The 9443-nt window shown below is 41.9% G+C and overlaps 1 pseudogene across 1 annotated transcript; it reads right to left on the reverse strand.

Moving 5' to 3' along the window:
• Positions 1 to 5679: 5679 nt before the first annotated feature.
• On the reverse strand, positions 5680 to 9205 carry LOC149990778 (proline-rich protein 32 pseudogene; annotated as a pseudogene). Its single transcript, XR_016508564.1, has 3 exons — positions 9072 to 9205; positions 7361 to 7468; positions 5680 to 6623 (listed from the first exon to the last, which is right to left on the reverse strand). The product of XR_016508564.1 is annotated as a proline-rich protein 32 pseudogene (transcript).
• Between the last annotated feature and the right edge of the window lie 238 nt (positions 9206 to 9443).

A 9443-nucleotide genomic window follows, 5' to 3' on the forward strand; every position in this document is an offset into this window, starting at 1 on the left:
TCTTTATATATTTTGGAGATCAATCCCTTGTCTGAGATGTCATTGGCGAATATATTTTCCCATATGGTTGGTTTCCTTTTCATCTTGCTGATGTTTTCTTTAGCTGAGCAGAAACTTTTTAGTTTGAGGTAGTCCCATTTGTTTAATCTTTCCTTTATTTCCCTTGCCTTAGGAGATATATCAGTGAAAATGTTGCTACGTGGGATATCTGAAAATTTCCTGCCTATTTTTTCCTCTAGGACTTTTATGGTATCACAGCTTACATTTAAGTCTTTGATCCATTTTGAGTTTATTCTGGTGTATGGTTTAAGTTGGTGGTCTAGTTTAATTTTTTTGTGGCAGAAGAAATTTTTGGAGTTGAGAAAAATAATCATTTTGTCTCCAGAAAGTAATATAGGATACTGGTCTATTCTCAAAAATCATGATGGATTCACTTCATAAAAATAAGTATTACAGATAGTTTCTTTGAGCAATTGAGATATTGAGAAAGCCTTCCTGAGTGGCAGTATAAAGTGCCCCAAGGTGGGTTAGAAAGCATATATATTTAATTAGTCTTCAGCAAGAGTAGCACCTTCTCAAGCACTTAAAAAAAAATTGCGAGACTTCCGGCCAAGATGGAGGCTTAGACGGACACGCTAGGTCTCCCTCTACAACTATAGAGGAATACAACTACTTCAAAACAAAGGATAACTAGAAATTCCAGAAAATAAAACTACACGGAAGTCCAACATATGAAGTTATAAACCAGCGGTACCATTTGGGCAGGTAAGAGTTAAAGAGGGCAGTGCTGTTTGCGGTCGCACCCGGAGCGGCGGGCGGCGAGGAAACCCGGCTGCGCAAGCCCCTGGCGGTGCGCGACCCCGGCGAGGAGTCCCGGCGGCCAAGCCCCTGGCGGTGCGCGACTCCGGAGCTGGGGAGAGCGGCCGCCGCATCGCCTTGAACAGTGAGGCCCAGGGGGGCGGGAGGACGGATCCCGGTCTCCTAGCTGAATAACTGTGTGAATCCATCTTGGGCCCCCGCCCCCAAAGAAAGCACCACAGGTCTGCGAAATAGGTCGCGGACAGGCAGGCGCAGGTCGCTAATTTGTGACGCGTACACAGGCACTGCCCCCGACAGCCAGCCCAAGAAAACAAAACGCATCTGTCAAAATGAGGCAGGCAACTTTAGAAATACCGGTAATACAACTCACCAGGCAGCAGATAGAGAACCTGACAGATGAACAGATAAGAAACCTGTCAGAGGCTCAGTTCTGGGCCATTGTTATCAGGTGGCTTACAGAATTCACAAAAGAGCAGGAAAAAGATATGAAAGAAGCGAAAAACTTTCATAACGAAAGGAACAAAACCGCATACGAGACAGAAGGAAAGGAAATAAAATCCAGAGTTCATTTCAACAAACTGGAATATGGAGAAGGAACAAGCAGTCAACCAATGCAGCGAGAGGAAATGGGAAGCAACAATGAAAGGATCAGAAACCTCTGGGACAGCTATAAAAGGCCCAACATAAGAATCATTGGTTTGCCAGAGAATGAGGAAGATGAACTAGAACTTGAAAAATTGAGTGAAAATATAATAAAGGAGAACTTCCCAGACTTGGGGAAGGGAATAGACCTGCAGGTCCAGGAAGCAAGGAGAGTTCCCAAGAGACTGGACCCAGGGAGAACCACTCCAAGACACATTATAATCAAAATGTCAAAAACTAAAGATAAAGAGAGAATCTTAAAAGCAGCAAGAGAGAAGAAAAGAATTATGTACAAAGGGGTCCCAATTAGACTATCAGCTGACTTCTCAAGGGAAACCCTACAGGCAAGAAGAGACTGGCAAGAAATATTCAAAGTAATGAAAATCCAAAACCTACAACCACGAATACTCTACCCAGCGAAATTGTCATTCAGAATAGAAGGACAGAGAAAGTGTTTCCAGGACAAAATAAAACTGAAAGAGTTCATTAGATCCAAACCACTGTTATATGAGATGTTAAAGGGACTGGTTTAAAAAAAAAACAGAAGCTAGGGAGATGAAACAAAGGCAAACTAAATAGGCAACGAGAGTGGAAGAGGAACTGTGGGTACGGGAAGCATATTGGGGGGAGGTCAACAGGGAGGGGGAATGGGGAAAGGGAGGGAGATGATATAGGAATTGGGGATCAAGGTAGGAGGGAATGGAATAGACGGAGAGAGGTTGGGAGGAACTGTATGCACAACTAATGGACATAATCTAAAAGGGGGGGACAGCTGGAGGGAGGGGGGCCACCGGGTGGAGGGGAGCAGAGGGAAGGGAAATTGGCACAAATGTAATAATTTAATCAATAAAACACATTAAATCTGAAAAAAAAATTGCATGATAAAGTAACAATTTCTCTGACTTCTCAAATTTAGAGATTTTATTTGATAAATACTATACATTTCCATTGTTATAAAGAAAAAAATGAATATCACCACAGAGAAATAGATGGGTTCTTTTCCTTAATTTAGTCTCATCACTTGTTTGTTCTGTGGGAGTATCATCCTACCCAGCTCATTATAAAGAAGGTACACAAGGCTTTGTGATAGCTATGGAATTAACGTATGGCGTGACTTGGTGTTGTTTTATGTGTTTAAAATTTCTTTAATCTCTGGCTTTGATCTATTGGTTCTTGAAATAGTCATTTTATATAGTTCTATATTTAAGTTCTTTAAAAATCAACATCCCTTAGTAACACTTGATAATCTAAAACCATTGTTACAGTACAATGTAATAGTTATGGAAGGACATCTTTCTCTCTTGCTGTAAATATGATACCCAAATATTAAGTGACAGTCACACAATAAACCTCTTGTTCCATGGTAGATGAAGATAACACTATGATCTCAACCTTAAGACTCCAGTGGAAATAAATTATTTGGTCTTGTTTCATGCCTTTGTCATAATAATTCTCAGAAGAATGAAGTATAATTTTAATGTCATTCTAGTTTATGAAAGACTATAAACTTTAACAATTTCATCCCTTTGAAGGTTAACCTTTTCAGTCTCCTATAGTTTGATCGGCTGCATGTGTAGTTCTTCCACCAGACTACAGATTATAAAAGTGGAAAATAAAAATGGCAAATGAATCATACTTTGGGACATGACAAAGATCAAAGTTGTACAAGTTTATTATTATCTTCTAGAGAATATGTAGGACATTAAAATTCCTATGCCACAGTCTTGTGACAAAGAATATAATGAGAAATATAAATAATAAACAGTACAACATGAATCTTCTTATGACAATAATTAAAACTTAGAATAGGAAATACCTCATTCCCATTACCATCAAACGAAAGGGCTACTTTGTGGATGTTTATCTTTCCCTTTCATGTTTAAGAGCTATTTAAGCTGCAGAAAAGAAATGTAAAACATACATGTTCAGGAGTATTGAATATACTGTTATAACCACTTCCCAAAATGAATGTGATATTTTGGTGTATGATTTATATTGACCCATACTGCACCAGAATAATTTGAAAATAACAATTTTAAGGTAAATCATCTGCTTAAAATTTGATGTTTTGCTGTCATGTAAGACCTGTGATAACAAAATTATATAGTATTTCTATACAGAAGCCATGAATAAACAAAAATAATTGCATCCTCCTTGCATTTAACAATAAAATCCCAGGCTTACTCGATCCTTGCATTCACTGATACTTGTTATATAGAAACACAGCTCTACATAAACTAAAAAAATATATATCCTACACCACAGAGATATAAATAAAACATCAATGTCTCAATTTCTCAATTTGCTAATAATTAGTCTCTGTTACTTACTCTAAGTGTTCAGTGTTTAGAGATGACATAAAAAATAAACACATACAGGGTGTTAGGAGAGAACAGAGGGCTGAAAAAGAGTGGATTGTGTTGGTGGCACTTTCTTGTTACAGTGAATCTGTCCTGGATTGCTATAATTGTGAGTAAAGTCTTTCTGAGCATTTATCAGAGAAGTTCCTTCGAGAAGGAAAAAGTATTCTTGTTCTGCTGCCACTTACCCCACCTTTTGACAACTCTCCAGAGATGCCGCACTGCCAAACAACTTGATTCCTTGTCAAAATATTTTTTAACATCTGGCTCAAAAGATATTTTTGATGACTATAAGCATGTTCAACTCCTCTGTTCATTAAGGCTGAGAATTCCATAAGTGTTTGGTATGCTGGAACTAAGCTACCTCATAGTGAGCAGCTGTCAAATGATTTGCTGAAAACTGCTCAACCCACCACAGTGAATTGATGGACAATTTCTAGCTGCAGGACATACACAGAGTGAGAGGAATTTTAGCAAGCTCCTTCTAAGCCTTGTACTACCACCTATAAATTTAGAAAAACCTATTAAGACACAAAGAGGAAAAGAAACTGGATCCATGTGGCCTTTTTACCAAGGCAGCAAAGAACTCGTTATTGGTACTAAAAGCACATTAATGGTTTTACTTGTAGGCTTGGTGTCTTTTGGAACCACAGGATTCCTCTGTTTTTAAAGAAGTGCTTACACCACCTACATCACTTGATGTGGAGATTAAAAATACTCATTTGAAGAATTGCCCTCCAAAGTCATTTCTAATCTAGTGATTATTCCTATACAGTGGCATTGTGTTTTAAAGCAACTATGTGAATTAAGCTGTACGGTGGTCAGAATGACCATACTTCCACCCTGTATGCTGTGCCTACATCTTTGTCACTTAAATTTGAAAAAGCTCCCATCTGGGTATTTTGATAATCTTTCAGAACCATCATGATAACCGGGTGTTGTAACACATTATGATAAGTGCAAAGAATGACATGGAAAAAAATTTCATGAGCAAAATATTTTCATGTGCAATTAAAAGTTCTCAAAATATAGCAGCCCGTTCTTTATAAAAATATTTTACTTATATACTTTGAGAGAGAGGAAGGGAGAAAGAGAGGGAGAGAAACATCAGTGTGTGGTTGCTTCTCTCATGTCCCCAAAGGGGGACTTGGCCTGCAACCAGGAATATGACCTGACTAGGAATCAAACTGGTGACCATTTGGTTTCAGGTCGGCACTGAATCCACTGAGTCACACCAGCCAGTGCAACATCCCTTGGTTCAGAAAAAGGATGAAGGAATTAGTCAATTTTCTATCTGTTCCTAGACTTTTTAAGCCAGCTTTATATATACCATGTATTTCTCAACCTTGAGAGGCAAACACTAGTCCAAGTTTCAAGCAACGATCTAGACCTCTCTTAACTCTCCTTCCCCTTTCTTTTGTGCTCTTTCAGCCTGGTTCAGGCTCTAACTGTGAATTGCTGGCTCTATTACCCTTACTTGAGTCTCATCTACCTACTTTTCTGTTGGTACATTTTTCTCTATTATCTGGACTTTGGTCTGCCTTTATGGACTTTATCTTAATCCACCCATCCTGCTTCAAGCAACCCCCATAATCTTAGGTAGGTAGGAATGCCCTACCCTAGACTTGGTCAAGTCTAGAAAAATCCCAATGGCCCCTCTTCACATTCATACAGCTGTAAGCCAGTGATGGAGATCCAGCTAAGCTACTCAGAAAACTTTGGTACAAAACTGATTTAATTTCCTTAAAATAGAAAACAAAATCCAAGGTTTAGGTTCCCAGAGTAGCATTTAAAAAAAAAAAAGATTCACAATACTTCCAGTTTTAAGCTATTTATTGGATGTCCACATATGTAAGACACATCAGTGCTATATAGAAAGCAAGACAGGAGGGGGTTTCAAATACAAAAACATAAATGAATTACTTTCACCTCTTTCCCCTACACTTTTTAATTTCCCCCTTCCATTTATGCCATCATTTGTTCTCTCTGTTTAAGGATGCAGGAGGTGGCATGTACCCGGCAAAAGCAGAAGGCAGTGGAGGACCATATATTGGGGGAGGAGCAAAAGGTCGAGGGGGTAGGAAGACAGGAGCACGAAGCCAGGGATGTAAATGTGCAATACCAGGAGGAACGGTGACAGGCCTCGGCCAATTCTCCATGGGGAGCCATGGGCCTCCCAGTGGGAAAAAATCATGAACCAGTCTTTCATTGCTGGCCATTCTCCTATTTCCTGGAGGCACCTCCATCATTATCCCAGATCTAATGGTGGAGATAGGTGGAGGACCGCCTACTTGGGGGCCCCTGGGTAGAAAGAACACTGGACCTTCTGGCAGGGCCTCATGGAAATTTGCATTATTGACACCTCTCTCAATACCCTCATTGCTAACCCTTCCCTTCCCTATCATCAGTGAAGGAGAGCCACCAGAGAATTTTTGGGACACATTAATAGAATCTTGTCCCATTTGCCTCCAAGCTGCCAGCCTCTTAGAGCTATTTACTTCTGCTGTTGCTAGGGACAATTTATCAGCAGCAGGTGGGGGCCCATCTTGGAGTTTGAGAGCTCTCAAACCGTCAACAGGAATGCTGGATCTTCTATTCTCCGAGGGGCTGTCCAGTTTCTCTCTTGCCAGACTGGGTGGTACACTGAAGGGAGGTCTCAGAGGCTTACGAGGTTGGCCCCAGGATCCCACATCATCCTTCAGCGAGGTACAGGGAAATGGGAGAGGCTCGTTGGGAAGTGGACTCGGGTTCTCACTTTCATCTGCGGTTACTGCTATGGGTGAAGAGGAGTGCCCTCCAAGGCTTATAAAAACAGAAATAACTAAGTTAATACAAATGGAAATGCAGCAACTAGGAAATATCTAAAATATGTGATTGATTGAATTCGCTGGGATACACCAGGGGAAAGGAGAGAACCCTATCTCCTCCTACGTGTAGTCAGCAAACGCTTTTTCAACCCACTTGACCCTTATTAGGCAACCTCTTTGGCACCAGGCTGCGTGATTACCCTTCGTGACTGACCTGTGGCTCCACCCCATTCCCCGTTTTCCCACTTCCTCTAGGCAGCTTCCTTAAAGGCCACAGTGTGCAAGCTGCCATAGAAAACACCAGCTTTCAGTAAAATCAATGGGCCACTAAGCCCAGTATTCAGATTCTGGCAGGCATATTCTGGAAAGTCTTGTGAGGGAAGTTTCTTTTCTCACCACATAAGTCATGTTATGTTAAACACTCCAGTTTGCTTCTCTTTATGAAGCATCATTCAACATTCACATGGAATTTTGTTAAAATTTTCATTCAATCCATAGCACACCCTAGAGTATGAATTTCCTCATGTTTAAACCCACTATTTAGACTAAGGATTTGCGACCACTGTTTTGAAATTACATTTAAAAATCGCCACCCTAAGACCAGTCAGTATTCCTAGTACCTGAGTTCATACCCTTCAAGTATTGGTCTGGGATCCCCTCCTGAACCCGTTCATCCTTGTCCCATTGACACAGAAAAACCATTCAGTTGTACTCAGTTTTGTACTTACACACTCCCAGTACAAGCCATGGAACAATTTGATACGGAAACCCTTCTGAGGCGCTGGAGAAAACCGACTGAACGCCCACACAGGTCTACTCCATCCGGAGCGGTAACCAGTGCTTCCGCCTTAGAGCAGCTTGGCAGCTCAAATGAAGCCAGAGACCAACTGCTTTGTTGTAGACTTAACGTTCTATTGTTGCTAGGTAACGGGAGAAAAACGAGAGGGGAGGGGAAGAGGATAAATCTGTGACCCTCCTTTGAAACTAAACGTTAAGATTACTTTTTGCACAGTAGTAGATGACATTCAGTCATCTAAAGAGACATTCAGTCCCTGAAGCCGGTTACAAGCCAGATAGAAAGACAAATCATTTCAAGTTTTTAGGAGAATCACAGAGACATGGTCTTTTGTTAAAGAGTTATTTCTGAAATTTTACTTCGGAAAGGTAATTGTCGTGTCTGCTCTTCAAGTTTGGAAATACAAACATTGAGCAGAGAGTTCCATGTCTGATCTTCTCATTTAAACTTCCATTTTGGGAGATGCATATTATTAAACTGGTGGGGAACAAAGATTTGGGGGGTGAAATTGTTTTTAATCTGAGTCTCTCATGAGAAGATGAAACAAAATAGCGCTATAAAGATTCATTTAAGAATCATGTTGCTTTTTTATTTTCCTTCATCCTACCTTCTAGTTTATCAGCTGTGTGTATTATACATAAATATATATCAGCATATAATTTATATAAATGTATAACAATATACATTATATTTCTTGTAATAGAGCTCTGGATACTTCTCTGTAATTAAAAGAGGGATTAAAGGGCATAACAGCTATCAAAACTTACAAGTATTAGCTCATATATTGCCTTGTACCTTTTTGCAAAAGGCACTTTTTTTTCAGCCTAAATCCCATCCCCCCTCCCACTTTAAGTAAAAATACTTCCCCAGCTTTTATTTTCTGCCATTGGTTTACAGATTAATTGCTCTGAAATTACAAAGGCCATCCCCTCATCTAAGATTACTAATAGATGGCATGCCTGCTTGTTTGTGGGTTGGTTGGTCTGAGTGACTGCTTTCAGGAGGGAAAAATAAGTAATGGAAGTTGAGGATTTCTTAAAAAGTAGCTTAATGACAGCCTCAGTTCCCACACCACCCCCCCTCCCCCATGCCTGCTTACAGCTGCCTGGGAGTTTCCCATGATAGTGGGGTACATCAACCCGAGCTCCGTTTGACCTTGATCAGCCCTCAGACTCACAGCTGGGAGATAACAACTGAATTCAATAGTGCTGTTTTTCTTCCTCCTATAAAATAACCCCTCCTTCCCTAGGAGCCCGGAGTCGGCCCGTTCGCCACACGGCTTCCTCCCCGCTTGCTAATTTCCCTCAATATACTTCTTTTCTTCTGCTCGCTGCACCCTCATGGTTCTCTGAGCAACACCGTTCTTTACATTATGGTGCCGAAACCCGGGATTGGGACACCAGCTCAATCAGGACACCGGAGTAGGACTCGGCCGGACTCGGCAGGAGTCGGCCCAGGGCCCGAATCAGACTAGGCCCGAGCTGGCCCCAATCCTGGACCTGGAGTCGCTCAGACCTCCATAGGTCGACGGCTCGAGCTTCCCTCTGGCTTGCTGACCCCTTCTGCCTCCTTTCTCCTCTGACCCCTCCCCCAACTGCCATCTATTCCCAGTCAAACTTCCCCCAATGCGCTCCGGTTCCCCCTTACCACGGCAGGGCCACTGAGGGAGAACTAAAGGATGCAGTTTCCCTTCCCCCGGCCCCCGCGTGCGCCCGCACCCGCTGGATAACCCTGACCGCGCCACAGGCTCCCCGGGTGCCAGTAACATAGGCATACAGCATAATTCAGTCAAGAGTTAAGAATGGTTTCCCTGGAACCTACCCACCGCGGCCTTCAAAACCTGTGTCACCTAACTCCTCACAGATACCGCCCTCCCCGCTGTGCGCCTGTACACACGCACGCCATACGCACGCACGGTGCCCAAACTGCCGCAGAGGCCGCTGGGAGGTGCTCGTTTAGGCCCTTCCTGGCCGGCAGGTTCATTAACCTATAGTAGAAGACATCCCTTTAGTTGACCGA

This window comes from Furipterus horrens, unplaced genomic scaffold (assembly GCF_987537825.1).
Source record: "Furipterus horrens unplaced genomic scaffold, mFurHor1.1.pri manual_scaffold_17, whole genome shotgun sequence".
Lineage (NCBI taxonomy): Eukaryota > Metazoa > Chordata > Mammalia > Chiroptera > Furipteridae > Furipterus > Furipterus horrens.